This window comes from Taudactylus pleione, unplaced genomic scaffold, assembly GCF_031769625.1.
Source record: "Taudactylus pleione unplaced genomic scaffold, aTauple2 ptg000386l, whole genome shotgun sequence".
In the NCBI taxonomy this organism is placed as follows: Eukaryota; Metazoa; Chordata; class Amphibia; order Anura; family Myobatrachidae; genus Taudactylus; species Taudactylus pleione.
In genome coordinates, this window is record NW_028284787.1 from 21107167 (window position 1) to 21116040 (window position 8874).

At 38.2% G+C, this 8874-nt stretch overlaps 1 pseudogene; it reads left to right on the forward strand.

Annotated features, from left to right (window-relative positions):
- Positions 1-5404: 5404 nt before the first annotated feature.
- Positions 5405-6480, forward strand: LOC148507771 (uncharacterized; annotated as a pseudogene).
- The last annotated feature ends 2394 nt before the right edge of the window (positions 6481-8874 follow it).

Genomic DNA, 8874 nt, shown 5'->3' on the forward strand with positions numbered 1-8874 from the left:
GTGGTTTCTCAGGTGCCGGGAAGGGGTGCCAAGTATTGGGTGGCCATGACGGTATACTCCGGGTATATAATTACAGCCCTAAGTTGGTGAATATGTTGTGGAGAATTCAGGAGGTGCCCCTTTTGAGCTTGAGCCCGGCGGCAGGCGCCTCCATTGTCTCCCATAGTTCTGCCCCTGAGTGAAACTGGGAAGAGGGCTGAATCTAACAGCAGCCTGAGACAATATTTAAATAGTGTTCAGATTCATTAGAGCTTGCAGTCTAAAGTGAAGCTTGAATTCTTAAGTGAATTGTGAGTTAGAATACTCACCTGCTTCTGTTTCAGAGTATTATCTGCCTATCTATATCTTTATAAGGAGTATACTGAGTATTCTCTGCCTATCTATACAAGAATTGTAATTTGAGAGAGAAATCTGAGTGTGAAATTGGATGTGTCTGTATCTCTGTTGTGAATTCTTACTAGGTGTCAAGTGAAACTAGGTGGAGGGGCTGAATCTAAGGTGAAGTGAAACTAGGAGGAGGGGCTGAATCTAACAGCAGCCTAAAAGAATATTTAAACAGTGTTCAGACTCATTAGAGCTTGCTCATTGAATGAAGCTTGTAGTGTACGGTGAAGCTTGAATTCTTAAGTGAATTGTGAGTTTGAATCAGAAGCAGGTGAGTTATAATACAGAAAATGGTGAGTTATTATACATAAACAGTAACACATATTTCCAATACCAATTACATCTGAGACAATATTTGGCCTAGTACAGTGCAGGGGATGTAAAGCATTTGTTTTGCAGGAAGAATGCTGGAGACTCAGCTGCTGCCCAATCTATAAGCAATTTTCTCTGCTGCAGGAGGAGGTAGCAAAACTTCATGCTGAGATATATAGGATGTCTGTTTCTTTGAGGCCACCACTGCCTCAGAGAGTCCCCAGAAGAGATACTTCGTGGACTACTGTGAGCTCTGTCGAAGTCAAAAATATTAAATACACTACAAAATATGCCTTATATCCCAGACTTTAACAAAATCCCAGTTTACTTTTCAAATTGGCCTAAAACACAATATCAGAATGTTTTGTCCAAAACTTTTAAAATAGACCTTGGATTGATTGGGAGTGTAAATACCGTATGTTTGCTTCAATTGTTAGCTTGGACAATTGGAATTTGTTGGTGATCATATAGACCCTATACGGTAATTGTCTCTGGTCTGCAGAAAACCAACAAGAAGGTCAGATAACATACAAAATGCTAAGGATATGCAGATCTTTAATTGTAGCTCCTGACTGCATTTAGTTTAACACACCCTGTGCATGCCATTATCTGTACATTTTACTACAAGTTGTATTCAATATGTATATATATTACAGATCAGACATTTATATTAGAATTAATAGTGACATGTCCAATGTATTATATATCATGGCTTTCGTGGCTCACACAATACAAACCTGCCTCCGACTCCATAATTTACACATAGTAGTCACACATACAACCAACAGTTTACACCAAAGTACAAATGTATTAAAGAGAAGAAAACCAGCTATACATATAGTCCAGGGACGGGACCACATATTAACATCGTGTTTGGGGACATAATGTACAGAATTGTGTTAGCAGTAAGCTGGTGGTTGCGAATAGATTGTCACACATTGCGGCAAGCAGATATTAGCAATGCCATATTTATGTTTAATATAGCATATAACAGTGGTTGATTTGAACTAGCTTTTCGGCAGAAACCCAGAGTTGAACATCTGCAACAGCATCCTGAGCCTAGGCATCATCCACTGTTTGAACCAACCAATGACCCACAGTGAACTGTAAATGTCCCGTACCTGGACCAATGGAAGAAGACACAGCCTGCTATTATACACACCCATAATTTAACTATATAGATTAGGCTCCCCTGGTCCAGAGAGAAGTAGCTGTATTCTACCGGTCATCTGGTGATGACTGTACTCTGAATCCAGGGAGCACATGCGAACGTATGTATACTGGTTTGTAACTCTGACCTTTTTCTTGAATTGTTTTGTACCACTGTATAACTTGTGATAATAATGTTTTATCCTTTTAATGCAATATTTACATTCTGCGTTGGACCACAGCAACTGGTGTGTGTGTGTGTATGTGTGTGTGTATGTTCACTTGTTTTCAACTAAGATTATTACACTGTGAAATATTTATATATATATATATATATATATATATATATATATTTTTTTTTTTCTATGTGTGTGACCATTATGCCAATCATGGATAGCCAGTCATTGAATGACAATACATAGTTCAATTCCAGCATCAACAAGTATCAGTATGGGTTAACTGACTGTGAATTGAAGATTAATTTGCATAGGACCAATCCATGAGGAGGAGCTCTCCCATATAATTCTGCAGAGAACAATCCCTATCATCACCCCAAACTCCTTGAAAAAGGTCAACCTGTCTGAAACGCGTTGGAGACCATAAACAATATTCCAGTATCTAAGAAGGAGCTCTCTATCTGTTAAACACTGCCTTTCAAGTTGAATTACACAGCCGTGGATTACTGACTATCATGTGACCATACCCGGAAGCAACAGATGGATTGCACACTCACAGCGAGAGGACTCAGATACGTGACCCAGCACAGAAGATCACACGGGAAGGAGGAAGAATACACGCCAAAGGAAGCAGCAGCTGGTTAGAGGAAGCAGCGGACAGCGGCAAGGCATAGGAAGGTAAGTCTCTAGTGTGGAGGGGGTGTACAGTGAATGGCTTCAGCGAGCCCTAACTGTAACATCCCCCCCTCAACGCAGCAGCCACTTCAGCGTGGATTGCTGGTAGACATCTGGGACCAGATGTACTTCTGAAATATGCAGCAGGAGTTAACAGCTTGCTTGAGATTAACCCCTCACCTGCCGGTCAGGTCCGTACTGTCTTCCTCAAGAAGTTCACCCCGGGCATCCAACCATTAGCGCTACATCTGGTACTTTCAGGTACCAACGGGATGCCGCTGGTCACCTAAGAATTTTCACTCTGCAATTATCTTACCCTACATTCTCCATTTACCAGCAACATTCCCCACATCTGACTGGGACCTACCAGCCATGCCATTACTGGACATTGAACCACTGAATCAATCAGCAGTATTTTAATACTGATCTCTCCTTGACTTTTATACTCAGCACTTATCCCTTTGTATGTCAATACATGTTGTGAATAATTAATTTTGATATTTTTATATTTTTCCATTTTGCTATTTAATTGTTTATATACCAGTAAAATGTTTATTCTTTTTTTCACCTATATAGTCTATATATTCATAATTTATGCCAGTAATAAGTTGGATTAGTTTTCAAGACCAATATTAATTAGAGCTGAGCACAGTATACAATTTGTATTATTTATGGTGTGTGTGTGTTCCCTTGTTTTCACCTAAGATTATTATACTGTGATATATATATATATATATATATATATATATATATAGCACTGTAATACACATTGTATTATTGATATGAAGATGGCGACTATTATGCATACTGGTGGTGTTACAATAAGGGAAGGTATTGCGCATGCATCACACATTGCGTACACTGTGTATCCACATGTGCGTATCGCCATACGCAAGTTGCGTCCTCGTGGCGCCAACAGCCGTAGAGATATTTAAACAGGATTTCACAGCTGGGGGCTCTGTCCAGTACATCTCACACTTGCGGACTAACAGGACTACTCAGATATTGGTCTAACAACAAAGGGTGGAGATGCATAACTATAAGGTAAAACAATTTTTGTTTTAAAACTATCTAATGTTGTTAAACCACGTCTGTTTTGTATAGTCTCAGTGGTGCTGGTGCGAACCAAGGGACCACAAAGAAAAGCTATATTTTTTGGTCTGATGGCACGAAATTACGCACAGCGAAATTAGGCACACTGTATAAATTATGTCCTTGTACTGTTGCCATAAGTTATAGTACTCATTTTAGGTCTGAATAAAATCGGATAAGTTTATTTGTTTGAAATTATAAAACTGTGTGAGTGTATAAGCACATAATACTTGCATAGGCCTGAGATAACAAAAGCTCCATTCACACCTAAACGTTTAGGTAGCATGCAGGGGAAGTTGTTCGCCTGGGTAACTTCCGGTGCCTGTGGGGAACGTGGAAGCATATAAAAGTACCAATCATTAACAGCAATAAGAATACAGTTTACGCTTTATTACCAGATTTGATTTTTAACATGTGATAGTTGTGTACACAGGCATGCAACGATACACGTGCATGCGTACACAGACACACACGTGGCAATGGTACGCAAGTATGTGCTTGGGTGCGTACAGACGCACAACGCAAGTACAGTTGAGAGTGCGTAAATTTGGCGCACTATTAGCAATGGGTTAATACATTAATAATGTATCTAATATATATATATATATATATATATATTGACAAAAATAACTGTCCGATTTGAATAGGATTACTGTAATATTTTACATCAAAGTGTAAAACCTCTGGGAAAGTACTATCTGTTTCTGTGAAGTGATTTTTCTGTACAGAAAATATAGTTTCTTTTGTATGTGAACAGTTGAAAGAGAATTGCATGAGTGTGTGAACCAGAAAGGTACCGCAGTAAAACGCTGAACAAAGAGAGGTTCCGGCGGTGTGTAAGGATTGCAACCACATGTTGAAAGGTGCAGGAAATGTGTCCTATTTGAAATCGATTTCCAGGTTGGAGGCTGTCCTATGAAGACCTCAGGTGCAGGGGCCATATCCTAGTTAAACTGCCTCTGTAATCGAAGACACATAGATAACCAGTTCCTGTGTATTTTGCGATTGGACCGCACGTTTTTGTATTGTATGCAGAGAGTATAATACGCAGCGTGATTTGTGCAAAAGAAAGGAAATTTCACTGATTCTCTCATTTGAAAGTCCTGGTTGAAGTCCACTGGATGGGGTGGTGATGTTTCCCATCCGGAATTCTAGTGGAAATAACCCAAAGTAGGTAGGGACCCCCGCTATATGCTTTGCCTGTTGTAGAATGGTCAGTTGCATATTGATGGGAAGAAGTTCTGTGGGAGTACTTAGAAAGAATCCCCAACCGGTATCCTAAAGAAGTAATTTAGCAGTTTGGTAAAGCCACCAAAATGGGTGCTAAATCTACTCGTAGGATGACCGAGTCAACTGTGGTTCCAGTTGAGGGTGGACTGAAAGGATCCGCAGGGTACATAATGCTTAACAAGTATGGTAAGTACGCAATGGCTTATGTTAATGAATTATGCATGACTGGGAGTGGTAAATTATCATTTCCAAAAATTGGTAGTTTCGATCCTGAGATATTACATATAGTACAAAATCAAATATGCCTGTTAAAATCACACAAATTGAGGATGAAACATAATGATTGCCTGAACTTGTGGCAATGAGAAGGGGAAATTCAAAGAGAAATGAGTAAGGAGCAGAAAACTGGTACTTTAGAAAGAGTGAAAGCAAGTGTACCACCACCACCATATGTGGGAGGGGAAAGAGTTACAACCAATATAACTACAAAAAATTTAAATAACTGTAACCTATACCCTGTACTAACTAATTTGGAAAGTTTTTATTCAGGAAGAGATAATGACCCTACCCTGGTCTTGGCCATTTCTCATGCACTCAGCATCTAAGAAGGGCAATATTCCCAAAGTAAAGAGGGGCTGCAGCAGATGCAGGAGAAGTAGCTGGGACCTGCGAATCAGGTAAGTATGGTGCCATCCATAGTACTGACACAGTAGGGCCCGGAATTAATTTGAAAAATAGTGAAGTAGCAGGATTATCTCCTGTTCGCGCAATAGCAGTTCCCAGTGGGAAAGTGGACAGGCATGGGGTAATTCCTGTCACAAATGTAGACATGTATTGCCCTTGGACTAGGTCCGAATTGCGGTCCATTATTACAGATTTTCCAGACCCCAGAAAAGATTTGACGAGTTGCAAAAAATTTATCAAGGACTTGGGTAATGCTCATAGGCTTACTAATAAAGATTGGCGGATAGTGCTGAGAACTTGTCTTCTTACCAGTATCGACATCCAAAAATTTATTGAAGATTGTCAACTGGAAGAGGATAAATCTTTATCTGACGCAGACAACCAAAGTAATATAAGGCAAATAACAATCCAACTGGCTACATACTTCCCAGCTGCAGTGGACTGGAAGAAAATCTGTACTATAAAACAAAAAGATAATGAGACCACAATGGATTATTTTACAAGGGCATTACAAGAATTGGCTAAATATACTAGGGTAGCCGACATAAAAGATGATATACATCACCAAAAAGAAGCTGTCTCAGTACTAATGGATGGTCTTAAAGAATCTTTGAAAACAAGGGTACAAACCTCAGTGCCCAATTGGAAGGGTATAACTGTAGATACCTTTAGGGAATCTGCCTTACAACATGATAAAAACATAAGTAAGCGCAAGGAAGAAAGGGCAGAGAGGCTAATGATGGTAAGTATCCAGGCTCTAAAAAACACACACACATGACAACTACAAAATAACACATATGGGGAACAAGGGGTAAAGAGAGGCAAATGTCATAGGTGTAACAAAGAGGGACATTTCATCCGACAATGCCCGAATGAACCAGTTAGACATAACTACCAAGCATAACAAAAGAAAACCCTGAGTACCACCTAAGACAGGGGTCACAGTCTTAATATGATTGAGTCTTAATGTCCACTGTCATATGGACTGGATTTGGAAAAAAATAAAATATATATATGGTACTTTCAATGTGGAAGAAATCTTCCAAGTTCCAAATCTGGGTGAGTAGATGAAATGAAAATAACTTCTTAATGTTCAGACAGCCTAAAGGAATTTGTCACTTAATCCTCTTCTTACATCAATGTTTACACCTCTTGTTCCTCAAATGATAAGAAAGGGGAACAAATACGGGTCGCAGACAGTGTAATACAGTTTATTTATAAGACAAATTCCTGATTTCAAAATAAAACAATTGTGATTCAGCGTATCAAAAGACCAGGTGTATACAAACACCATCAAGCATTTCGTATAACTCAGAACAGGATACCTCCTGGGACCAAGAATCTACCTGCTGTGTCCTAGTCTGGATGGTCACCCCTTCACAGATCCACCAATGCATTTCTGCTTTAGAAAGCCTTTGTCAAGGTGTATAGGGCTAGACTGTCTGTTTTCTTTAAATCCCCCTCCCTCTTCCCTCATTGGTCTATTCTTTAGAGGCATATAAAGGCATAAACATGACTTATATTCATAAGAAAAGTATCTATAAGAACTTATACTGTTTATTTTTTATTAAAAATAAGGTTCCTTTAGTTTAAAATTTGTTTATTTTTGTATATATCGTTTGCGTTCCACTGCATTATGCGGGTGGAACGCATAGACTTCCGGTTCCTGTCGGCAGGCTTAATGAATGTATTACATAGGATCACTTAAGTACTCCTAATTAAATTGTAGGATATGAAAAGATACCATAGGGGTCATCAAATCGCCAAACGGGGGACCTATGCCACCCTTTTTATTTGTCTTATATCTGAGTTAGCCTCTAGTCATATTTGCGTTCCGCTCGATAGGCCGCGTGGAAGGCATCGACTTCCGGTTCGCGGAAGTGCTTCAGAAGGACTCCTGCATTCCACCTCTATTTGTTAATGGAATGCATGTGTCCCGCCTTGAGGTCGGAGTACTTACTATCTCCCCTATTAAATCTCTTGCTGTATCTATCCTCCGGAAAAAAGGGGCTGTTCAGACTTCCACCGGAAGTTGTCCTTTCAGCCTAAAAGTGTTTCCCTGCATTCCAATTTATATTTAGGGATTTACAGGAGAAAAAGTGGACGGGTTTTGATACAGCTGGGTCCTTTGCTAGTTACAGATGTTCATGCACAAAAATGACCTTTCCAACAATTATTTATAAAAAGAGTTAAAAATGGATACATAAATATATATATATATATATAAGTATAAATGCATAAAATTACTAGTCACATACACAGTTTAAAATCAAACATACAGATAATATTAAGAAATTTATGAATATTATAAAATGATCAATCACTATAATACAACCCAATATATCTAATATTCAATAAAATGTAAAATATATAGATATAATGTGCATAAAACCAGTAGAACATTATAAAAACAATTTTAGTTCAAAGTCCATATTCATTCCCTTTGGATGTAAGGTCCCCAATTCATAAATCATTTTCATTTCCATTTTTGCTAGATTACTATCTATCTTTTTCTTTCTCCATTGTTTCTCTACTATTTGGATGCCCATAACTCTGTGGATATCTTTAATGGAGCTATTATGATGTTCTTTGAAATGTAATGACAATGAATGTTTTTAAAAGCCTTTTTTGATATTTCTGACATGTTCGGACCATCTCGTTTTTAATTATCTAGAGGTTCGTCCGACATATTGGAGTCCACAATTACACTTGATTAGGTATGCAGTTTACACTGTTACATTTAATGAATTGTGTAATGTCATGTACTACTGCTGTTGTTTTTGAACTGTATTTATCAAGTTTATTTGGTTGATTCACATGATTCTTGCACATTTGACATAGACCACATCTATAGAATCCTTTAGACTTGATTCTATTTGTCCTTTTCATTGGGACGGCACTTTTTTTGCCAGTCTATTTTTTAAATTTTGTGCTTTCTTATAAATAAAAGTCGGTCTCTTAGGGATTACAGATTTTAGAACTGGATCTTTCTGTAGTAGATACCAGTATTTACGTAACATTTTTTCTAATAATTTATATTGGCAATTAAATGTGGCAATGAAGGGTACTCTCAACTAATCTCTTTCTTTTCTTTTTTCTTTTGTTTGTAGTAGTTGTCCCCTATCTACTTTTTTTAATTTCACTGAATTTCCAGTTCTATTTTAGAATATCC